At 43.7% G+C, this 26,010-nt stretch overlaps 1 protein-coding gene across 3 annotated transcripts in view; it reads right to left on the reverse strand.

Annotated features, from left to right (window-relative positions):
* The window catches only part of LDLRAD4 (low density lipoprotein receptor class A domain containing 4), a 597,995-nt gene extending 577,628 nt beyond the window's left edge, over positions 1 to 20,367 (reverse strand). For 2 of the 3 annotated variants that reach the window (XM_045850255.1, XM_045850253.1), the window contains exon 1: positions 19,598 to 19,659. The gene's annotated coding sequence lies outside the window, so the exon portion shown is untranslated. Of the gene's footprint in view, positions 1 to 19,597; positions 19,660 to 19,916 lie in introns of those variants that run through there. The other variant, XM_045850254.1, reaches the window with a different exon arrangement.
* Between the last annotated feature and the right edge of the window lie 5,643 nt (positions 20,368 to 26,010).

The following is a 26,010-nucleotide window of genomic DNA, read 5'->3' on the forward strand; positions in this document are numbered from 1 at the left end:
GAAAATAGGAAGGGGGATGGTAAGAATAGTATAGGGAATGTAGAAGCCAAAGAACTTATATGTATGACCCATGGACATGAACTGAAGGGGGGAATGTGGGTGGGAGGGCGTGTACAGGGTGGAGGGGAGTGAAGGGGGGAAAATGGGACAACTGTAATAGCATAATCAGTAAAAAAAAGAATAACAAAAAAAAGAAGCTATGAGGCCCACAAATACAGCCTTTTGGTGAGGAGGCCTCGGGGAGTGAATTCACCACTACTGCTTCCTCTGATCCTAGTGTTTGTCCCTCAGACACACACATAGTCCAACCACACTGAAGTTGATTTAACCAAGGTTATCTCTCTCTCTAGGAGAGAACTCTGCCACATCTCAGTTCACAAAGTATTAACTTTTTTTTTCAAAGTGATACTGAATGTTAGAATTGCTGAAGAGCCTATGTGAGGTTGCCCCTGAACAATATTCTAGCTGAACCTGTGCATACATAGATAATGATAAGAAATCACACAGGAAAAACTATATGGCTAGTGTTGAATGTTATACATCTTTGGGTCCTCATAAACTAGCACAGTGCCACGTGGCATGCCCAACAGGACACATATAAAGAAGTAGGGGACCAAGTTTGCCAAAGCAGGGCCAATTCTTTAGGCAAGAAACATGAGACTAGATCACAAACTGCAATCTTCCCCAAGGCTGCTGTGTCTCACCTATTCATTCTCCCCAGAGTCACAAAGACCTACTATGTAGCAGGCCCTATGTTGAGCACTTGGAATATAAAAGTACACAGTACAAACCTTAATGGTTCAGAGTTCATGTTCTGTGGGGAAGTCGGGCATGACATGTACATGCAATGCATGCAAACACAAGTGCAAGCATACACATGCACACTAAAATCAAACTCTGAGGAAACACCGGAGAGAGAGGGGACCTGCCAACCCAGGATGCTAACATGTCCTTAGAGAGCTCCATGGGAAGAGGGAAGGTGAAGTGGTGCCTCCCAATCCAAGAACACAGAGGAAGGCCAAGAGTATAGGGAGTGCAGGCCTGGAGAAGGGCATGAGCATGTCTGGGTGGGGGTGGCAGGGAGCTGGGCCTGCAGCTCACAGCACCTGAAACAAGAGGAGCTGAGCTTTCAGCCAGCTGGACCACATGATGCTAGGACATCCCAGGTGCTCTGTTTCTAAATGAACCCATGACTCTTTCCAAAGCACCCTGACCATGTGTATGACCCATTTCAGTGACCTCTGTCACTGAAATGGGTCTGAGTTGGGTCTATTAAAACACTACCCTATTTAACTACTGAGCAATAAGTTTCTATGTGCAAGGGTGTCTGAAACACAGCAAAGCCAAAAAATATTGACATGCTTATGAATTTCAGTGGTCAAACAGAAGCTGGGAAGGGACTGCAGTGTCACCTGCTGCAAACATACACAGTGCAGCTCCAGAACCACTCACAGCCAGCCCTGAGAGGGAAAGCTACACCCACAGCCTCCTCTAGTAGCAGCTGCAAGGCAGAGTGGACAGTTTCTCTCCTCACAGGGCCATTAAGAACAGTGAGATGCCCACATCTTGTCCCCATTCCACACTGCTCCAGTCCAGGATTTAAAGAGTAAAGAATGAAAAGAAAGCACAGCCTTTCTGAGATTATTTAAAGTTCCTTGGTGGATGGTAGGCCAGCAGGCCAAAAACCTCTTTGGGTAACTACTACTTCCATTTTCTCTAAGACTGTACAATCATTAATACCTGTAATTCATCCTAACTAATAAAAATTCATACTAGCTAATTCACAAGCTAATTAGAATTTAAAAGGACACTATTGCCTTTTATGCCAGCTCATTTAGGAGCTATTGAAATCCTTACACAAGAGGTAGGTGAAAAGGGAGAACTGAGTCTGTTTAAACTTCTAAATGCTCCCTTCAATACCCTTTGTCTTCTCCAATCCTGAAGCTCAGTAGGCTAATCTCATTGGATTAGCAGCATTGACATTTCCAGCATCCTTTCCCCTCCAATTAGGCCCCCCACCGGCAAGCTGGGTCTGGACACAAATGTTCTGTCCAACCATCAGTTACAAGCAGCAATCTTTATGCTCACACTCTGTGAGGGAACTGCCACATGAGGTCTGCTGGGGTGGGAGCGGAGGCCTTGGGTTGTAGGCAGGACGCATCCACACTGGCCTTTGCAGAGTAGTCTGAGAGCCTCATGTTCCAAACACAGGAGAAGTCCCGTAGCACCTGTTATGTGCTGGCACCACCCCAGTCTTCATCTTATTTAGTTTCTCCAGAACATTTTGGTGCCCATTTCAGCAGAGATTGGAACCCAGGTTAGTGGGCTATCTATGAGCACATCTCTCTTCTTCAACCTTTTCTCTTAACTGGCCAGCAACTCTCTGAATGACCACAATGTCTGGTCCAGGGCAGTCAAGCAATAGTGTCCACTGGAAAAAATGGATTCTGAGTTGCTCAGCAGACAATGGTACTTGGGGCCTGAGCTGGGAACAAGAATCTATACTTCCTGAATGTCTTCCAATGGTTTTTTCCGTGAAGCAGAATCACCCTAGTTCCACTTGACCCTGAGGCTGAGTGAAATTATCTCCCTTGTCTCCAAGGAAACAAATTGGCATCCCAACTGGTCATTGTCCAGGAGCCCATCAATCATAGTAACCTTCCTTTGTATCAGCCATCTAAACTAGAAACTGTAGGTGCTAACAGGCCATCCACAGTGGCTTCATGAAGCCATATGCCACCAGATAAACAGAGACAGTGGGCAGGACACCCAGTGACCAGGGCTCAGGACATGGGGGCAATGCATCTTATAAGAACTTGGTCCTCCTCCAAGTGCTCCTCCATTTCTCACAATAATCCAAAGAGAAGGCAAGTGTTGCCACCCCTATTTTCCAGATGAGGGAAACCAAACTCAGACTGGCCTAAGACCACCCTTACAAAATGAGAGCAAAAGCAGCAGCAACATGGGGGTCCCTGTAGTCCAGTGCCCCACCAGGGTTCTGAGAATGCTACCCGATTCCAACCAGCTGGCTGCCAGGAATCCCCAAGCCAGCCTCTTTACCACTACATTAGCCCTGCAAACCTCCAGTGATGACCAAAGATACCCAAACAAAGAAAAAGCCTACTGCTTTTCTTATCACTTTATTCATTCTCGATGAAATGTAACGTTGAACTTTATTTGCATGTATTATGTCCCCACCATGACCCCAGCACAGAATGTTATAACCTTATCTCTGATTGAGATGGGACCATACTAGCACTAAGCAAGTGCATGAAGGGAAGGAGACCACGAATTCAAGAGGCAAAGCCAAGGAAAATAAAAACAATGCCTCTGAAAGATATGTCATCATATCTGCAAAAGAAAATTAACTCCAAGTGTGATAAAAATACAACACTGTGCATCCTGTTTCGGAAGTATCTACACTCCACCAATCAAGACAGAAACCCTTCAACTGTAGGTGACACACCAAGTCCCACAGGTGACGACAGGCACAGAGCACTCAGAGGCTGTGGAATGCAGTTTAGACGTGTATTCCTGCTACTAGATCAAAGCTAACTGGTGATTTAAGAGGAAAAAAGATGAAATTGAGATTCTATGAGTAATTGTTTCCACATCTAATGAGAAATTGTGCTGTGCATAGGACTGCCCAGTTCTGCTCAAGGAGCATGTGGTGCCAGATGGAACCACTCTCTGTAGAGAGTAAACCTTACCATCCCCATAGCAACTTCATCCATGCTTCCAAAATGCTTAAAAAGACACACATCAAATTGTTTTCCACAATTTTTCAGAAACTGACTTTTTATTCCACACCCTAAGGAAATCAAAAACTGGGAGTGTTCTTGCAGTTTTTAAAAATAATCATTGTAGGAAATATGGAAAAGACGGAAAGATAGGATTTTGTACATCACCCATAGTGCTACACTGGAGACATCTATTTTTAATGGCTTGGTACAATTCTCCCAGTCTGTTTTCTAGGTGGAGGTGTGTGTGGTGCCTGTGTCATTCAAACCAGAGATTGCTAATGGAGACAAAGACTAGTGCTCAGCCCTTGAGAAACCCCACTCAACCTGGAGTGGGTGTGTGCCATCACTGGTCAGGAAAGGACTGCAAATGCGTCCTCTGAATGGGAGGCTGAAGAAAACTCTGCAAAGAGAATACCTTGACCCATCCAAGGCTGACCTTCTCATCTGCAGGCAAGGCTAGGTTGTAAAGATCTATCATATGTAGGCTGAAAAGCATTAAAATAAATTACTGTCTTACTCACCACAATTTGGAATCTGTCTTATTCAGGTTTTTTCCCCCTGTCCTGGGGGGAACTTAATCCTTGTGATTCTTTAAATCCAAGGCAACAAAATGAAACTCAACAAGACTTATCTAATACATAGAATAAAAGCAGTCTGATGTCTAGAAGATGAGTCATACTTCCAGGTAAGTGTCAAGCTGTCTTCTGTGAAAAGATAGAGAAAAAGATTCACAGACCATAATTTTCTTTACTTTGAACTTTTCCTGATCCCAAGAACAAAAGAAAACAGCTTAAGAGAACCAAGACTATAACAGAGAAAGCTTATCTAAAAAGAAAACATCCTATAATGATTTTAATAAAATCAACAAACCTGATCTTTTACAGTTTGATAAATTTGTTTGAAACATGTAAATAATATCTAATTTATAGATGATTTATTTAGCCAGTAAGTTAAATTTAGGGAGGAGAGATGGATGGCAAGAGTTGGTCTGGAAAACAATTGCTTCTTCTGGCTCCTAGTAGGTAGTTTACTTTGGGGGGAAAAAATAAATAAAATGTTAATGTAAGTGAGTAGGTGGAGGTATAATGGAATTGATGTCACTGAGATGTGCCTGACTTCTGCTCATCCCTTTTACTTCTATGGCTGCACTTGAGCCTTTTCTGGGGGATGTTCCATTTGCACTACAGTCTGACCTGACCACAGGTCAGGTGACTAAGGTGAGATACCCAGCACCCACACCTGCCCTGCCCAGGCTTCAAGAGGGAAGAAGAGCAAGATGGCTCACCTTAAGCCTGGAGCCTCAAGCCCTGCACTTCCCACTCTGCCCACCATCCTCCACAGGCTATAGACCCCAGTGCTGCTGGCACTCTGTCATGCAGCTATGGTCTCTGGGCTACACACCTGCCTCCTGCACTTACTTTTCAGTGGGACAGACAACAACCAGCACTTGTGAATAGCCAGAGAAAACCAGGATAGGGTTTGGGCAGGGCCCATAGTCTGGAATGGCCTCCCTTGGAGAGATAACTGAGACCTGAATGAAGAGAGGGGACAGATGTGTGCCCCCTAGTGGGAGGTGGGAGTCCAGCAGAGCAGCTACAAAGGCCCTATAGAAAGGAGTAGAAAGGTGAGGCACCACTTCCCTGGAGATGTGGGGGAATACCAATCTACTCTGCCCGGGAGAGAAGCTGTGCAATCACTAGAGTGGCTGGGCTGAGACTAACTATGGAGTGGGAGGAGAGTAGCCAATCAGGAGACTCCACCATGAGCCCGGGGAAGGGTCACACTGAGCTACTAGTGGCAGTGATATGACAAGTGACCAGATACAGGGCAGACTTTGAATACAGAACAAACAGGATTTGTTCTGAGATGGACTATGAAAACAAAGAGTCAAGGAGAGCTCCAAGATATGTGGCCTGAACCACTGGGCAGACAGGAATGCTGTTACTGAGATAGGACAGTGAGGGAAGCAAGGGTGAAGGGGAAGGGTCAGGTGGGGGGAAACAAAGGGACAGTGCAGGGATAGGTATGGGGGGATCCAAAGATGCCCACTGAACAGTGGAGATGCCCACTATGCTGGTAGACAGTTTGGAGTTCAGACCTCAGAAGCAAGATCCTCTATGTAAATATATAACCAATTTCAATACATGCAATGGAATTCTGCCTCTAAGCTTTCCAGATGTGTATAAGGTTCCTGGTTCACTGACAGACCCCATTGAAGGCCAACTCTGAGACCAACCATACTGCTTCAGCCGCTTTACTTGACAGGCCCCCTCAGAGGTAGGGAGACCAAGTACCCAAAGGTGTCTTACTTAAAGAAGGTTGTCAATAAAACTACACCAGAGACTAAGACAAGCGTATTTCAAACAAGAGGGTGCTCAGTTCTTTAGCCAGCTCTCAAAATCAGCCATCAGATTCATTGCTGGGCTCTGCTAGCCATTCCCCTCTGTTAACTCTAAGAACAAGCCAGAAGGGCCCACTGACATCTTGCTATCTTCTCTCCACAGTGAACAAGCCAATGAAGTTAACAGATCATGGTTAACACTCTTATCCAACAGCAGAGGGTTGGATATATCATTTGGAACTAGCCAGAAGCCAGATCAGTTGGAACAGGATCCAACAGCAGAGGGTTGGATATATATATCAAATATATCAGTATATTTGAACTGATAGAGAAGACAAGTTCACTTTCTAACCATGGGAAGAGCACATCTTATTAGCACTGTACTTCAGGGCAGATGCCTTTCTCAGAGGTGGGGCCATGTTCATACAAGCTCTACACCTAACTAACTGCTGCAATTACAGTAAGTATTAAGTCCTTATTGATCATGCAAACTAATGACCCAAACAGATCAGAAAGCACTTCATTTGCTACCTAAACTACTAAATGATACCTATGTCCTTGTTAGTGTCCAAACCAGGAAAAGCCAGCAGACTCCCCAGCCTCTGTCACTATCATCAGCTTAGGATGCAGAGGTTGGTTTCCTGCCCTTGGACTAGGGGTTTTCATACACAGTTTTGGTGAGAGGGGCTCAGATGAAGCACTTCTGAGGTCTATGGAGAAGAAAGCTGAAAACTGCAGAGCAAGTGTGGCAGCAGTGCAAATGACTTCCTGCAAATGACTTCCACTTGGAATGAAGGGGTCAGAACACTTGGCACCCACAATGAGGAGACAACTGAGCACAAGAGTGAAAAGCTGAGCAGGGAATAAAAAGGAGCCACTAGAGGCTAGGTAGCCACCTGGCAAGGTGGCTAGAAAACCACCAGAGGCTGAGGCCACAGGGCAGTATTATGTAACCCCACTAGGAATGAAACTATTATGCTACAAGGGGAGAGACAGAACTTGCGGTAACTTGCACCCACAGGTGAGTGAACTGATATCATGGCAGAAGTCAAACCCAGCTTTAGAAAAAAAATAGCACAGACCCCAAGTACACAGGAGCCACAGCAGGCTGGAGGAGGGGGCACTGGAGCATCCACCCTCCACTACAACAGGCAATACTCTAACTTTGCCAATTCTAAAACAATTTTCTTAATTGTCACAAGAACTCATCAGCAAACCAACCTTTAATAACAAAAAAAGATGAAAGTAGGCTCCACATCCATCCCAGCCAGCCCTCACACTTCATTGACATATCCGTTCTTCGCAAGCTTCCCAGGAAAGGACTGCACAGTTTGGCTAAAACATCATGGTATAAAAGTAAACTACTTGATAAAATCAAGTAATTTGATTTTTAGTGCTTTATCCTAATGTCTCAAAATTATGTTGACTGCGTGCCTGGTCAGCCAACAAGCTACAAAGCCTTGCTCCCAGCAATATTCAGAAAATATCCTGCAATTTGGCATGGACAACAGGGTATCTCTTTCCAGTTAGGTTCTGCACATTAAACTCTGACCTGAATTTCACGTTCAGCTGATAGCCACATTAGAAAAGAATAAGGAAAAAAATCCATCAATTATACTTCTATGTATATTTCATCAATTAGCTATTGTCTGTGAAGAACTTCAAAAAGTTTTGCAAATAGAAGGCATTATTATGACCATGTGAAAGTGATAAACCTGGCTTCCTGGGGTGAAGTGCATAGAGTATAAAATTTAAGCATTTTGTGAAACGTGAACAAATATTGAATATTAAAGAACCGCAGTCAAGACAGAGTCTCGGTGCAATTACATGGGAAAATAGAAGGTAGGTGCCCCAACAGGCTTGTTTTTCTTTACTGTCCCTGGCTGTTGATTTGGTTTTCAGCAAAGATGGGACGAGCAGAACAAGTCTTGCCCACTCTGATCCAAGGCCATGATGCCAAAAAAAAACCAATAATCACAATAACCACAGCTAACATTTATTCAGCTCTAACCATGACAGTGCCTCCAATACACTATTGTTCACCAAACACACCTCTGCGTTCCCCCACACCTTTATTCACACTTTTTCAGCAAGGCCTTCCCTTCCAGTCTCTGCCCACCTATCATCCAAGACACTTGTCAACTGCCATTTTCCCCCCACAAATCCTGTCCTGAACCCTCTCGCCCTTCCACATATGCCCAGTGAGAGCCCCCTTCCTCCAACACCATCAAGCACTGAGCTCCCTCCTACCCCTACCTGCCTGCTGCCTCAGGGACTATCACAGATATGTGTCTGACATTCAAAACACTGGGTAGGAAGTACATTCTGTGAAGGCAGAAGAACAACCTGTCTTTACTTACCCCTGCAGCTCCCATAGTCCCCTCAACATATTAATTAAACTTCACCATTCTTATAGATGGGTGTGGCTCCTAAAACTGTGCCCCTGCTCAGAACATGAATAAATAATCTCAACTTCTTGATAGTTTTTCTCTGGGTTAATAAAGCAGTCCTATTAGCATTTTTATTACCTAAACCAGAGCACCAAATCCCTCCCTACAACTGTGTCATAATTTACCCTAACCATGCCCCAACAGCCTGTGAACTCAGAAAAAGCCTGAAAGTCAGGGCAACAAAGTGGCAAAACATGGCAAATGGATTTTGGGTTGGTGGCACTTAAACACTAACAAATAATTCAGGATTTTCTTCACCATGCTCATCCCTTGGCTAGGCACAGTTAGAGTTCTAAATTTCAGGAACTATATACATCCTTTAGACCTATGAAATAATCAGCTTCCTCCTCACCCTTAGGGCTGCTCCCTTTGACCCCCTTCTGAACACGTGTTCCCACTGCCCACCAGTGGTTCCCAATTTTTTTAAGCATATACTCCTATGAGCAAAAAGTGTGAGCAGATATACATAGGTTGTATATATTTATGTATTTAAAATTATATATATATGTATTTCAGTAATGGTGCAATGTACACATTATACACAGAAGTTTAAAGTTCTAGAATTTGTCTTCCAGACCCCAGTGCACACAGCTCTCTGGAAGTCACTGACAGAGAACACTCTCTTTCTGCTTGTCCACCTGGCAAATCTCTCCCTGTTGTCTCCCTTGATTGACCAGAGTAGATAAAGAAGTCTTCCCAGCTCCCCAGGCCTTTAGACCTCCCCAGTGAGGCCATCACCCCATGCAGCAACTGTGTGGGGACAGCACCAGTTATTTGGACATTAGTGCTCCATCAGAGTGTAGAGCAGAGGAAAAGGCAAGGGAGGAAATAAGGGAAGCAATCAGAGCTTACTGCCCTTTAGGCCCAGTGGTCTCAGTCTCCATATACAAACCCTTTCCTGACTAACAGTTTAAATGGTGCTTCCCAGATTTTAACCGGAGACTTCATTATAAACTGCCTGCTCTTATTTTCTGGCTGCTTCCTGTACACATGGTTTATCTTCTTGAGTCTCCAAGTTCCCTCAGAACAGGAGCTGTGTCTCCACACCACAAAGCTGGAAAGGTGCTTCATAAATACTTATTTGACTTATAACAGATGCCATTTATTGAGCATTCACTATGGCAGTTCACTGGACCTCTCTCAGCTGGTGTGCATATACATTGTCTTATTTAATCCTCTTCAAAACCTAAGAGGTAGGCAAATAGTTGTTTTGGAGAAGGGCAAACTGACCTTCTGAAGTCAAACACCCTCCCAGAAATATGGCTGGACAAGAACTCAGAAGACACAATGAGGAGCAGCAGGTGGTAGGTAGGGACCCTTATGACAAAACCTTCCTCAAAACCAGAGAGAACACATCTGCTCGTATCCTTCCACTGTAGACAACAAGTTGCTGCAGGCAGCTGCCTCCCAGGCCAGAAGCTTCTTTGGGTAGGTCCAGTGGAGACAGCCTGCTCCACGGTAGATGCCAGAATGGGAGCCATTTCCTTAGGTATATACCAAATGTGCCCTGATTTTTAAAATCCAATATATAAACCAGGTTATAACAGTAAAAAAGGAAGGATTCACATTACAAAGTAATGCAGTAAGAGTTCCATTAATAACAAATGTTCTCATTCCATTTAATGTCCAACTTTATCAAAAAACAAATATCGCAATTTCTCTGTATTAAATTTACTACATAAATTATATACTTATAACTATAATGGATACAATAACTGTTCATTATTTTTATATTACTCTTCAGATGAAAAAAATTTAATCCCAGGACCTCTAGTTTAGAAGTAAAAGATTTTGAATCTTATATTTAAACACTAATAATAATAAAAATTAAGTTCTGTAAGGATGCAATATTTATCTTAATAGGAGAGAAATGAACATTCAGTCAAGTCATTCAACTCCAAACATTACCTCCACCCTTGAAATCATACATGCATTATGTCCCAAAAGGCCTTCTTTCCCTACTAGAAAAGCATTCTGGCATTTATTATATCATCCCACTGAAGGAGCAAGCCAAATCTAGCAAGGTGAAATTAAACATAAGTCTGTCAGCCCTGCACACACCAGCCAACAGCAAACAGGGGGAAAGGACACAAAGTATATTTTTAATCACCCAAAGTGCACTGAGCATATGTTCCAGAAACCTATTCCATAACATCATTAGCATGTAACTCCCCTGGGAACCTCCTACCCAACACAACAAGAGACCCTGTACTGGCTGCTCCCATGAAGACACTGCCCAACTCCTACTGGTCAGACCACCTGCATGGCCACCAGCCAGCTCTCCCACCCACTGCTGATCCTCTACACACTCCATCTCCAAATCCTTGGCACCACTGTCACGGCCAGCCATGGAGAAGGTGGGTTTGCACCTGGAATGCAGTGTGTCATAGACGTATAGCCAGGAGGGGAAGGTGTGGGCCAAGGGACAACTGCCCAAGCAGAGCTCCCCACTATCTGTGTCTAGAGTTCAGGGACTCACTCACCTGAGCACAGAGGAGAGAACAGTGCCCACCAGGGTCCCAGGGCCCCTGCACACTGCTCACCGGGCCATTCCACAGATGGTGCACACTCCTAGCATGCAACCCAGAGCACCCACACCTGCTGAACAAATGGATGGTGAAGCTGCATGTGAATAGAACAAGCTAATAAGGACTAGCCCCAAAGATATGGGTATTATGTCTTGCTCCCTCCAACCAACATTGTAAATGGACTCCCTTCCAACCAGTCTCAGCCTTTCAACTGAAAAGGCTGCCTGTGAAGAACACAAAACTGACATAGCTTTAGATAATGGCAACCTAGTAAGGTGAATTTTCCTTTCTCTCAAGCCTCAGAAGCAACTGGCTAAGGAGGGCAGACACTGCTAATAGCTGTATGCAACTATAAAAGGGCTCAGGCCTTGGTTGGAACCAGAAAACTGCCAAATTTGTAGAGGGGAAGAGTGAAGTACAGGCAGCAAAGGGCACCAACATTAAGTGTTGAACATCAGCCAACCATTAAGTGAAACAACAGAAGAATGAATTTAATGTCACCATCCTTGGGTACAAGGCTAGAACAAGTTTAACTTTAAAAAGTGGACACTCAAAATGGAGAGAAGTGAATGAACAAGATGAACACAGGTCTTTAAGCAGCTGCAGCTGAATCCACTCCCTCTCCTGGCCCTATTCCTCCATAAATACCCCTATGAGGGTTAGGATAGTGGGAAAAGACCTGGTGCAATCTTTGACCATAAAATCCTGTGATTTTATTTAAAAATATATAATTAGACTGCTTTGTGTCCTTAACCTACCTGAGTAGAATTTAATTTAAATTTAAAATACCACAAAGGTCTTATCTCTTCTGAGGAGATTATTATCACATCACTTCATTTGCCCATAACAAAGATGTAGCAAACAGCAAAACTCTTTTCACCTATGACCCAGATGATATAAACTCAGATTTTCATATCAAAAAAATGGGAAGGAAAATTTAAACATCATACCATTTTACTGCCAAATCTGCAAAGGTTTATTTTCATAATAATACACAGCATTGGTGAGGCTACAGTCATCCTCATGTATGTAGTATAAAGTGCACCATTCTTTGTTAAAAAAAACAATCTGGTAATACTTTTGGAGAAATCTCTAAAAGTTCTTAGACCCACCAACTTCCCTCTTAGGAATATATCTAAAGGGTGTCACCAAAACATTTAATGTAGTATTATTTATAATAGAGAAAACTGATAACAGCTTCAATGTTCTGAAACAGGTTTCTGAAAATAACAATATAACTATAGGATAAGATATTATAGCCATCAGAAGTGATATGCTTGGGGAATATTTAAATTACATGAAAAGAATTTTAGGACAAAATGCTAAGTTTTAAAAAAGTATGTAACTTCTTTACATGACTTTATAATTAATCAATAAATACACCTGGAAAGAACCTACTAAACTGTTAACAGGGGTCATCTCTAAAGGTAGTGAACCATAGGTAATTTCAGTAATTTTATTTTCTTCTTTGTTTTGTATTTTTCTAATAGTCTCCAATAAGTATATAATCAGGAAAAAAAGGATTTCAGAGACAAATTGGTGACACTGGGTTCAGCCAGGCCTGAAAGACTCCATGGAATAAAAAGTCAGGTTTGGATAGAGAGGGCAAAGCACTGGACTAGCAGCATATACAGGGGCCCTCACATCTATCCCTGACTGGTTGTATTCACACCTGCTCTACAGGAGGTATGGGAGTAGCCACTTCAAGACAGGCTTCATCTTGGGTGCTGAAAACTAAGATGCAGCCTGGCACATGCCACATAAAAATGTGGATACTCAGTAATGTGGAGATGGGAAGGACAGAGCAGAGACCAGAACAGGAACTTCCAGAGGCCTGCCTCATCTCAACTACAAAGAGGAGAGCACTAGTCCAAACCCATCCCAGGGGACTGTAAGGATCAAATATGATAAAGGTTCAGTAATAGATATTTATACAAAAAACAGCACCATCCCAGCCACCTGGAGGAACTCAGAGGCTATGAAAGGTTCCACCTGGTTCCAGCCCTTGCCACCATGGGAAGAAGGTCTGTAAAGAGCTGAAAAGCTGCCCTGCCAGACCCAAATAAATTTTCATTTCCTAGGAACTCACTTTTAAGTTCCATAATCTCAAACACTCAGGTTTGTCCAAAATAGACAAATAACATTTCACAAGAAGTACATGTCGATATGTGTGGTTGATTAATCTATGCCTCCCATGGGGCAAAACAGAAAATCTTAAACAATTATTTTGTCATGTTTTTTCCAAATGTGAGAAGCAAAAGGAAACAAAAAACGGTAGTTTCCAAGTACTGGGACAAGCTGGATCCTTCTGAGTGAACAGACAACTGGGGACAGCCTTGTCCATTCCAAACTCACCCACAGAGCCATAAGCCTGGATTCACCAACCAGAAAACAGGTCTTGATGCTCTTACACCCAAGAAGACTAACAGAAGTGGTTTGCAAGGAACCTGGAAAGACTAACAGAAGTGGTTTGCCACAGAATACTACCTCTCTTTCAAGAAACTGGAAGTTCACTGTGGCAAAACAAAGCCACCAAGGGCCAATTATCAAAACTGAAGCTCTTACCACAGACAAAATAGGCACAGAAAGCAGAAGTTAGAAGTAAGAATGGGGAAGGGAAATAAGGGGAATATAAATCAGAGCCACAGCCAAGACAGGAAGAAGGAAGGAGCTTGCTGGCTGGATAGAGTCACTGGGAACTGTATAGGGACAAAGAGAAAAATGGCACCGTTCCCCTCCACCCAGCTGGTACATGGTCCCTGAGGAAGAACTTCTGATCTGGGTCCTGCCTCAGGCAACTTCAGAGCCAAAGCCTAGACCCCAGGAAGAGAGTCCTTGAGCCAAGTCAGACTCTACCCTTTCTTTACAAGAGGTGTGACTCTGGGCAATTTCAGGGCTTGTTGTTGCCTTCCATCAAACTGGGAATAGTAGCTAAATCATAAGGCTGCTGTGAGGATTAAGTCCATTAATATACGTGCAGCCCAAAGAACAGCCTGGCACATAGTCAGTGATGCGCAAGTGTTTGGAACCACTGCTAGTATTGCCCTGGTGGAGGGTGACCAGCCAGAGGTCCAGGAGCCCTTCTGAAAGCAGCCTAGATTCAAGCTGCCTTCTAGAAACAGTGAGATTTTACAATGGAAATTCCCTTCCCAATTTGTGAGGCCACCAACAATGAAAATAATCTCTGGCCATGCCTCTGGAGAATGGTGGCCCCCACACAGAAACCAACAAGGCGTGACCATTCTGCAAACCCCAGAAGCAAGGAATCCACACACTTGTATAGAAGGTCCTTGCCACACCTCTCATGGAAGGATGGCTGGCCAGGATGGTATGGGAAGGATCATTTTTGCAAACTGGAGAGAACACTCTTAGTTTGAAAGGAAATCCCAAATCCATTTAGGCAGCATGTGGATGAGGACACACAGATATTGCTCACACCCACCAAATTCCTGATTTTAACATCACTGGAGTAGTCCAGGCCCTGCATCCTGTCTACAAAGAGAAGAGCAAATCATTGGCAAGGGCCCAGTTTAGGAGGTGGCTTTGTAATATGAGCAGTGTGTCCGCTAACAACTAGAGCAAGACCATTAAGTTCATTACACCTGTCACTCTGCCAGCTGACTATCCAAATTGCTAGAGATGAAAGTACATTATGCCCAAGGAGTGCCACCCAGCCCCCTCCCAAGGCAGTACCACACTTAGACAATATCTTCTCAATGCCTGCACCTGCAAAAAGAATGCAACCGTAAACAGTTTGAAACTTGGATCTGAGAAATCTTAGGGCCTGAGCAGGTCCGTATAAGAACAAAGTTTAGTTTCTTGGAGCAGGTCCCTGAGAGGAAGAGTAGGTGCAGGGTCCCCTCAAGAGGAAGAAGGCGGGGTCTGAGAAGGGGGTGGGTTAGGGTTAGGGTTAGGGTTAGACCTTACACCTGCAAAACTAAGGACACAGAGCTGCTACTCGGATTCTGCTGCCCTGAAGCACTGCCAAAATAAAAGTGAGAGACACACCCTTTTTGTGTCACAGAACTGTAGGCAGTAGGCAGAGGTCTTCCCTGCAGCTGCACAGCCAACAGGTTCCCTGTGTGCGCTCCACGGGCCGCAGGCTGCAGAGTGGGTTTCAGTGCAAGTGTGTTGCAGACAGCGGTAATTTATTTATCCCTGTCATGTAACATTAGCAATCTGTCTGGAGCTTGGCAGGAACCAACTTGCACTGTCATATAAACTGTCTGACAAACTCAAAGTTTCATAAATGCTTCTCTTTTCCAGCAGACAAGAAAGCATCATTTTTAAAAAGTATCTCCTTTTCTATTCCTTTTTCTTTCTTCCTCATAAAAAAAGGGAAGGAAAAGAAAGGAAACCAACAACAAAAGAACCCAGAAAAACAGAAATGATCTCTCAGCAGGATTCTTAACCTTGAAAGTCTCAACATTTTTCCAATGCCAAGTAAATGAGTAAATAAATGGATGGGGGAGGGGGTATAATGGGGGTTAGTCGTACAGGGGGTACAAAGCAAAATCTGAAAAACAAAAGTACAGTCATTAAAAATTAATAAAGGGTGTGGACATCACCTCCCCACCCCCTTCTGCTCATGGGGATTTGAGCCAGACATTCTGCATCCTCATTAAGTGGTGTCTGGCAGGCTGCTGGAGTTTTAGTGGGTTCTGGGAATGCCAATATATTAACCAGAGGACTTTTTGCATACCCTTTAGAGTTTTTATTCTAGAAAAGTCAACCATTTGGCACTGTGTTTCCTTATTTTTCTCCAGGAAAGCTCTTAGCTGCCAATCAAGGGAGAAATTATAGCTATGTTCATTGTAATTTCCAAGACCTATCTGGAAAACAAGGCTGGTGGAAAGAAAAGTCGTCACAAAACCAGCTGAAAAGGCCAAAGTACAATTTTTAGTGGGAATTCAAAGAAAAGCAATCCATACTTAAATCACATGGATATGACAACACAGACATTATTTTTCAAGTCCTCCTATGGTAGAGAAAAAAACAATTATTAACTGGAAATATAAACCCAATATTTCTATATCAATTAATATAATAGTACAAGTGTTTGCCTGTTTCCTTTAGCTATTAACAATGAGGCAAATAATGACACACAAAAAAAATCTCCCTAAAAACTGGCACTGAGGTCATGTGGCCTAAATTTTCAAACAGTAGACAGAAAAGCTTTACATTCCTATTTTCAAACTTAAGGTTCACCTTCCATGCACTTATAATATAGGTCAAGGTATAATTCTAGACTAACGAATGCCATGTAGGCAGAAAGTCACTTTGAAAGTCATTTTGGCTTCCAGGTGAGTTTTCTGAGACCTTAAAAAAAGGAAGGAAGGAATGGAAGGAGGAAGGGAGGAAAATGAAGAAGGGAGAAAAGGGCAATGTGGGACTACATAGCTATTTTGCCACTGTTCATATTTAATGGCCTAATAGTATCTATATAAAGTATATTAAATATTTCTAAAAATTTTCCAGGTTAACATCGAATGATCTATTGCTCCTTGACTTTTCTTTCTTTTCTATTAACTGTCATCCAGAAAGGACAGACACATTGTAGAGATTCCATAAACCTAGATTCAGAAGAAAAATGAAAAGGAACATGGCAAGGGCTACCAGAAAGGTCTAACCAGTCACAGTTGCAAGTGTCCCTGCCCTGAGTCCTGAGAGTGCTTGGGTTTTACATGGTGACACAGAGCAACCACCCCAGCCCAGTCCATAGGGTGACTAAATGCTGGACTGACTACATGCTGGGCGAGTACAAAAGGATCCAGACAGAGCTTAATGGTCTCTACTTGACAGCAGGCCAAAAACTACCTTCAGGGAACAAAAATCACTCTCATTCTCTATATTCCTCTGTCCGGCTGGGAATTGCCCCTCCAGAGACCCAGATAAAAAATAGACAGCATCCTATTAGCCACAAGGCTGCCCTGACAGGCTGCTAAATTAACCAAAACCATAGCACAGTCCCAAATTGTAAACGCCTCTGCAGATGGGTCCTTGCTCTCCGTGCATCAGGCAAAAATACTATTCTTAGAACACTGTCAGCAGTTGGGGCAGGGGAGAGAAATATTTGTGTATGTATATATATTAGGGGGAGTGGACTCTGAATCCAACAAATTGGTACAAAATCCCTTAAAAAGCAGTTGGCATTGTCTGGGTTCCTCTGCAGGATTGTGGTCATGCAAGCCAAGCCCCTAAGAGAATTCAGAGACAGCCTGAAAATCCTACTGGGAATAGTCTTCTCCATCATAAATATAAACCTACACACAAACTAGAACTGTGGCCAATGAGGAGAAATTCTTCCAAGGGCAACAGCAGAATGTTAGAAAATTAGCAGCACATTTTAAAACAAGGGATAGATGTAGTTACAACTCCATTATAACAAATAATCCCTTACTGACATTTACAGTCTGGCACCTAATTCCTAACAGTGTATTCAAATGTCAATAGTAACATGAAGCTCTCAAAAGAATTAAGCATTCAAAAATCATGAAGAATATACCCCCTGCTTTGTAAGGACCATCAAATGGCATTCACGGGTTGATAGGAAACAAAATATTAAAATTCAATAAATGTACATGGATAAATATTCTGATCTCATCTGTCAATGTAATATATCACATTTGACATTATGATCCTTTACTGAACATAAAAAATATGTTTTGAGAGAATTCTGCAGAGTACAAAGGCAGATGTACTGATGACAATAAATTCAATACAAATAGTAGAAAAGACTAAATACTTATGTGCAAAATGCAGAACATGACTTGATGCAATGGCAGCTTCTCAGTGCAGACTCTACCAAATCTTTCCCATAATTCGATCGTCAGACCTGACGCTCCAGGGGAGATACAAATAGGACAATACCTTTCTTGGCTAGCTAAACAAGAGGAAAGGACCATTTTAAAGGGACATTTCCCAACCCTAGTCCCTAGGGAAGGCACCAACCTCCACGCCAGCCAAAGCCCATATATTTTTAAGAACCAAGGCTGTTCACCATCTCTACCCACCTTCGCTGCCAAGAACTTATTAACAGCAGTTCTGACTCAAACCACTATACAGTTAATCTCACCTCACATACCACAATGTCCAGCACACAGTATGTCATCAATAAATATCAGAATCATAAATAACATTGAAAGCAGCACTAAACTATAAGTGAAGGGGTCCAGGGACAAGTTGCCAAAATGATAAGAAATAAGGAGAAGGGAATAGATGGGACACAGAGGAAGAAAAAAGAAGCAAATCAAAATTATCCAATTCTAGCTCATTACAAGACTAAGAAAAATTAAAAGTAAGCTACTTATGTGACCATTGCCACTCAGCAATCATTCCTATGCCTGGGTAGGAGGAGCGAGGAAGCCCTACGTGCTTGAAAGAGTTTTTCACAGTCCAGACAGCAGCACGATGCCCTATAGCAAACCCAGGAAACAGGGCACTATCCCATGCGCAATCTCCAGGTGCCACCCACGCACCACACGTCCCTGTCGTCCTCCCCAAAATCTCTGCCTGGTTAGGAAGCTGCTTCTTTTTCCAATTAAAAAAAAAAGTTTAAAAACAAGTAAATGCCCCCAATAGCAAATTCACCTGAACGGAGCCCACTGTCTTCCAGCAGTGTACTTATAGGGTGCCCTTTCAACCCCACCCTGGGCGGCCCAGCGAGCAGGGGTCCCGTGGAAGCCTCACCGCTGTGCTGGCTGTACCCACAACAAAGGCAAGTGTGGGACCCGGGCTAGGTGATCATCGCTTCCTGTTTTTTCCACCATGAGGGTCAAAGAGAAATTCAACACACGTTTGCTTCCTCTAGAGCTCGGAGAGCCTAAGTATAACAGTAGCCACGGGGAGACAATCGACTTCCCAGCCAATGCTGGGAGCTCCGGGCGGCCCGCGACCGACGACGTCAACGCACGCGGGGAATCGGGGCAGCCGGGTGAAGCAGATCCTAGGGTTGTCAGGGGGCAGCTGCGGGAAGCCAAGCTGCAAGACGCAGGGTCCTCTGTACTGCCCGCTTCCGCCCGTTTCCTTTCCGCAAACTCCCCTGCAAGGTCCAGTACAATCTGCCCAATTTCCTCTTACCTCCTGTCCCCGACCGAGAGGCCCAAGGGAATCAAGACCTTGGTTTGAGAGGCCACCCCCACGCTCATCCCAGCCTCTCGGAGATGCAGAATTAAGTCCCTCAGTAGCAGGACGACCCAAGTTGAGGCACGAGGAAATAGAAAAAGGGATGGGGGCAGGCAGTGTACCTCCATCAAAGCACACCCGCAAAGGCGGCGGGGTAGCCCTCCCATCACAGGCACTCCCACTCGCGGTGCCCACTGGAGACACTGTCTCACAGACCTCCAGCACTCTTGTCTGAGGCAGTCGCCAACCAGGCGCAGGCTTGCGAACTTCCAATACCCGAAGCGTCCCCTCGAAGCGCTTGTCCCGGCGTCTGCCACCACCCTGTGCCCCGCCCCCTCCCTGCTCCTCAGTGCAGCGCTGAACTTGAGCCAGACACTACTACTACATCAGCCGCCTCGGGTCCCCACTCACCTGCTGCCACCCTTGCAGAGCAGAGGCTAGAGACGGCCCGCAGTGCGCCTCCTGGGCCACAGGCCCTGCCAAACGCTTGGGAGGGGCACTGGGTGCAGGGCTGCCACAAGGGGGGGGGGCGGGGGGGGGCACGGCGCCCTGGGTCTCTTTAAGAGCCAAGAGCTTACACCCGGGCCTCCCCTGGGTTCCTCGCCCCCCTTTCACTTTCCTGGTGACTCGCAGCCTGTCTGGCAGCAGCCCGGCGCCTCCTCGGCTCGCAGGGGACCCCCGGCTGGCCTCGGTGGCGGTGTGCCGGACCGGCAGGGCCAGACGCTCTCACCTCTCTGTCGCGCAGGGCCCAGCCCGGCAGAGGGTAGAAGAGAGACAGTGCTACAGCTGCAGAGGGATCTGACCAGCCTCCAGTTGCCAGAGGGGGGGGGTCTTCCGCCCCCCGCCGCCGCCGCCGCCGCCGCCGCTGCTGCTGCTGCTGCTGCTGCTGCTGCTGCTGCTGCTGCCACCGCCGTCTGTCTCCTGCCTTGACTGTGCTGGAGGAGGCTGTGTCTGTCTCCAACTCCTCGTCTCTCCTCCCTCCCCATCCCCCTCGGCGGTGGGGACCCGGCCTGTGGCCAGGCTGCCGGGGGCCGCGCTGCTGGAGAGCGTGGGCCAACCCCGACCCGTGCACACAGGCCGAACCGACCTCTACAGGCTGTAGGCACCGAGCTGGGAGTGTGCGGGTATGTGGGCCCAAGGCCGCGGGACCCTAGCGCTTTGCAGGCCAACCCGCTGCGCACACGGCAGTGGGCTCCAGCCTCTCTGGGTGCGCCCACCACCGGGCAGACGAGGAACTCCAAGTGCGGAGAGATTGCAGGCTGTGGTGCCGGAAAGAGCCGGCTAGCAGTTGCGGGCTAGGGACTGTCTGGAGAGGGCGGCCTGCGAGTTCAGTGCACCAGCCTGAAGACGCACAGTAGAGCTTAGGGTGGGACGGGTGAATCTTTTGTGAGCCAGGCCTGCAGGGCTCCTCCTGACCCCACGGAGTCAACCCTTTAGAATCCCCTGCCTTTATAAGGGAAATGACTTCAGATTAGAGGTTCACTTGAATTCTTCCTGCTACCAGTCTTCCTTCTTGAAGGACCAACATCTCTCCTCTTCTGAAGGCCGTTTAGGACTCAAACTCCACTTAAGCGCAGTCAGCACACATTTTTGTCCTCCATAAGTACTAGCACTGACATCAGCCAACCTAACAATGTTTGATAGGGGTTTTGTCATTGTCATAGCATATGTGCATTTTAACCCAATTTTATTACAGTCACCAAAATTAGACAATTCCCCTCTGCAAAAATAGACTAAGGGTTTCAGGCAGGGTCCAATAGAAGTACAGCTAATTAAAGAGGTAACAATTTCAACCTGTGCCCACCCCCCCAAAAAAGTTGACCACCTCATCCTTCCAGAATATCAGAAAATAGTATTTTGAAATCTACAGTTAACTTGTCAGCAACTTTTTGGTTGGTGAAATGTTGGCTTTATTCAGCTTCCTTTAAAAAGCCCTCAGCTCTCATCAACCATCATAGTAATTGTTATGTAGAGCTTGGTTAAGAGCTTATATGTAATATAACTATCACTTATTGAGAGCAAATGTGTCAAGGCCTGTACTAAGTATATGGATTGTTTTTATTTACTCCTCACAATAACTATAGCAGCTATAAGTTCCCCATTTTGCAGTTGAGAAAAATTGAGGTGATGAAGGATGTAGAAACTTGTCCCAAGAGCACAGAGAGGTGGGTGTAAAATTCCAAACTGGTTGCATTTAAAGCAGGGAGTTGAACCATACTGCCACCTACCTACAGTTTTGACATCCAGTTAGTTTGTCTCAGCCCAGCAACAATTTACAGCATCTGCTCAATGCCAGACACTACCAGCACAGTGGAGAATGCCTAGATCCTAGGCTAACAGAAGAGCACTTAGACTAGTGGAACAGCTTTGAATCTGACTACTAGAGTAAACTTTTTAAAATGAGCAGTGAGTTGATAAGTGCTCAATACAGGTTATTTGAAGCTGACAAGCATATACCTAGTATACACTTAATGTACACAGATGCATGCCACACTAATAGCAGCTCACATGCTATGGAGCTCGAGAAACTGTGTTCTTGCCCTCTTGGCATGAAAAGAGAAATGGCTTTTTTGTTCTCAACCAGAAACTGCCCAGGGACAGTGAAAAATAAAGTAGTTTTTCCAAAATCACAAAATGATTTGTTCTTCCCTTTCACTTGTGTATAATTTCCTTACATGTAATTCAACCCTTTTAAATTAAGAGCTGGATTTTTAAATCTTAACCTCAATTTTACCACTTATGATGGATCTTAATTAATCTGCAATTCCTTTTCTTGTTGTTTTCCCTAATTTATAACTAGAAACTAAACATCTCTATTTCTATTTCTAGAAAGTAGCTATGAGAGGAACCTCTCCCTGCATTTTCCACTCTGTCCTCCCTGTATATGTTTTTCATTTCAGCTGTTGCCTCCCACACTCCTCCAAACATACACACATACACACACACACTCATTATAGCAATGGAAGAGTTGGAAGTATTTAGTCACATGTTTGCTCTCTATAAATTCAACATAATATATGTCAGCTTTACCCTGATCATTAGTAATCTATCACATTCACTCTAAGAGTGCAGACTGAAGCCCAGACAAACAGGGCTTTGTTTTGTTCAGAACAGTGGAAAATGTGTATCCCCAGCACACAGAAGTGTGCCTGACACTCACAGAAGACTCAAGAGATATTTGGGAAATTAATGAAGTTTAATATTGGGATAAAGTTAAAAATATCACTAAATTGGGTGGAAATCAGCTGAAATTGATTTCAAGGAGTAGGACAAGAAAAATTCCTTCTCAGTATGAATGTCTTGCAATTTACCTAGTGTTGACTATATCCTGACCATACTTGGTTCAGAGAAGGTCAGTCATCAAGGACACAAAAATAGAAAGGGCAAATAAAAACAAATACTGAAAAAAAAATCCTGAGGGCCTCAAGTGACCACAGATGAATGTGAATCAAAGAATATAGTTCTGTTATTTGGATCTCATGTATAATATTTAAGTGAAACTTAAGCTATCCAAAATGATTCTTCCTATTCTTTGTTTCTTTTAATTTAAATTAAAAAATGGAGAGGAGAAAATGAGAAAAAGTAGCTTACATTGAGTGATTATGCTGGGGAAGTGAGAGCGTCAGTGTGGATAAATGCAGAAGACCAGAATCTATGGACTAACTCAGCTCCAGGAGAGAGGGATCTGTCCCACATGCCTTGAAGATGTCATGGGCATGTTTCATCACATTATTCTTCACCATCAGACTGTCTCCGTCATCAGTCTGTATCAAAATTTCTGCATCACAGAATCTGTTGTGAGGTTGGCCATGTCCCCATCTACATATATATACCCTCCCTAGGATCTACAAACCACCTGACTCCTCCTATGGATATAGTTTTAAAATCACAAGAGACAGAAAGAAAGTGTTTTTATCAGGCAACTTCTGCTTTCAGCCTTGCTGCAATACTCTCCTTGGACAAAACAAAACAAAATCCACAGTATCTGTTTTCTCCTCGAAGGAAAAATACAACAAGAAATAATGTAAATGATTACCACAAAGATTATTCAATACACACATATTTGCATATGGTACCTATACTTTAGTTAACAAAAATTATGGAACAATTCCTGATTGGTGATATATTATTTTCAAGTAATTTACAAATATTAAAGTATAGTAAAGTCTCTGCAGTCTGTTAAGGCCACAGCAGTTCACAACTTCTGCCTCTTCTGGTTCCCATGTGCCCCGCCCACCAAGTTCAAGTTAACCCACACTGTGGCAGAGCATCTCAGAGCTTGATAAGCCTTGTCCTGAAATTTGGGGCTCTCTCTCTTTTTTACAATGACCAGCATCTGGGTGTAAAGTGGTTGCTCCAACCTCACCCCACACATTGCTTTCCAACACACAGTCTAGCTAGCTGCCTACTAGGATATAAATTGTCAATGGGTTAAATATTTAGGACAGTGCCTGGCCCAAAATGTACTCATTAAATATTAGCTTTCTTTGGTCTTTTTTCTTACCAGCGAGGACAAGCTCTCTGATGTCAACTTAGCCACACTGGATCCATACTTATCAGAATTCCTTTTCTGTGGGGTTCCAGGTTAGGGATGTCACAAGAGAAAGTGTGTACATTGTGGAAGGTGGAAACCCAGCAGTGGCTGGTCCTCTGCAGGGGAGCGTGGGGTGCCAGGCACTGTGCAGCCTGCACACACCTCTGACCTCTCCCCTTGTCTCCTTGTCCCTTTGTCCTAGGTCAACTTGGGGTATGTACAGCCCTTTGCCCAAAGGCACTAGCCTCTTCCACACATTGCCTGCATCATTGAAGTTGAATGGACTAAAGACAGACACAGTTTGTCTGTGTGGGCTCCAGTTTGGCCCTCTGTGTCTATCTGTCCTTGCTCTCCTCTACTTCATGGTTAATTTTCCTCCCTACCTGCCAGCCTGCCAAACCCAGACTCAATAATCTTTCACAAGATTCTCACTATTGTCTATAAAAAATTCTGATTTCATGTGACTTAGAAAGGTTCTACTTTTCTGACTGATTACCTATCTATCTCCCCATCTTAGCTGGTTGTTTGTAAAGGACATAACCCCCTTTCTCTAGCTTGCTTTAAGGAAAGATATCCTATAAAAAATAGGCAAACTACTTGAAAATGTTCTTTACAAAAGAAGATATCAAATAACCAATGAGCACTTGAAAAGGTACTCAGCTCATTAGGGAAATATAAGTTAAAACCTTAATGAAACAACATATCAACTGGAATAGTGAAAATTTTTTAAAAACTAACAATTCTAAGTGTCCACAAGGCTGTGAAACAGCTAGAACTTGCACATCCAGCAATTTCACTCTTAGAAGGACAAGAGAAATAAGTGCAGATGTTGACCAAAATATAAGTACATGTTCATAACAGTTTATTCATTAATATTTTTTAAAAAACTGGAAACAACCCAAATGCCCATCAGTGGATAAAGAATAAATTGTGGTACACTCATATAATGCAAGACTACATAGTTTAAAATTTTAAATTGTGGACACATGCAACATGAATGAACATCACAGAAGCTTATTTGAGTGACAGAAGATAAGTGCAAAAGAATAATAATATACAATTTTATTTAAGTGAACTTTCAAAACAGAAGGAGATAATTCATGGTGATAGAAGTTAGAACAGTAGTTAATTCTAGGTGGCATTAGGTAGGAAAGAGGCAAAAGAGAGTGTTGGTGGGGAGTAGGAAATGTTCTATATTTTGATCTGGGTGTGGTTGCAGGGGTATATGCATATATTAAAATTCATTAATTGTGCACTTAAAATCAGTGCACAATGTTACACATTAAAATGGAAATTTTTTGAAGAGGGGGAACTTATTGAATGTAGGAAGGCTTTCACAAGGTGAAGACACCCAGTAGTATGCACGCTCTCTAAGACTGGGAATAGCAGAGAGGAACTATGGCACCCTGCTACTCCTGAACACCTCACAAGTCTTCCTTCTACCACGCAGGAGGTCTTGAATCAGTTCTCCTGAATGAATGACTAGCTGGTGTTGAAGAAGACCGGAGGTGTATACACCCATGAGACATACTCACAAAGGCATGAAGACAAAAGCCTGTACCCAGCATAATGTTTCCATCAATAAGGCAATGTCTCTTAGAAGCTGCCCTTAATGTCCATTAAAACTCTTTCACCTGCAGAGCTGGGGGCATATAGTGAGACTTGAGGTCTGGATTCTGAACTTCACCCTCAGAGGTTCTCTGCTAAGTACAATTCAGCCCACAAAGAATTAAGGGCTAGACATTCTGTTTCATTTCATTTGAATTATAAGTTGGCTGTCAGATAATTGGTTAAATTAAATACTTGAAGTATAAAGTGCTACATAAATATAGGCATGCCTCATTTTACTGCACTTCACTTTATTGCACTTTATAAATGTTGCCTTTTTTCCTTTTTTTTCTCAGTGGTTTTCCAACCTTTTTTAAAATTATGGTAAAATATACGTAACATTCATTATTTAAACCATTTTAAGTGTACAATTCAATGGAGTTGAGTATATTCACATTGTGCAACCATCACCACTGTCCACCTACAGAACTTTTTTCATTTCTCCAAACTGAAACTGTACCTATTAAACACCAACTCCCCATTCCCCCACCTCACAGCCTCTGGAAACCACCAGTCTAGTTTCTGTCTCTATGAACTGGACTACTTTAGGTAGCTCTTCAAAGTGGGATCATACAGTATTCATCCTCTTGTGACAGGTTTATTTCACTTAACATCCTATCTTCTTTTTTTACTTTTTTAAAATTGTTGTTCAAGTACAGTTGTCTCCATTTTCTTTTACAAA

Source organism: Phyllostomus hastatus, unplaced genomic scaffold, assembly GCF_019186645.2.
Source record: "Phyllostomus hastatus isolate PE091 unplaced genomic scaffold, TTU_PhHast_1.1 phas_contig_80, whole genome shotgun sequence".
NCBI lineage: Eukaryota > Metazoa > Chordata > Mammalia > Chiroptera > Phyllostomidae > Phyllostomus > Phyllostomus hastatus.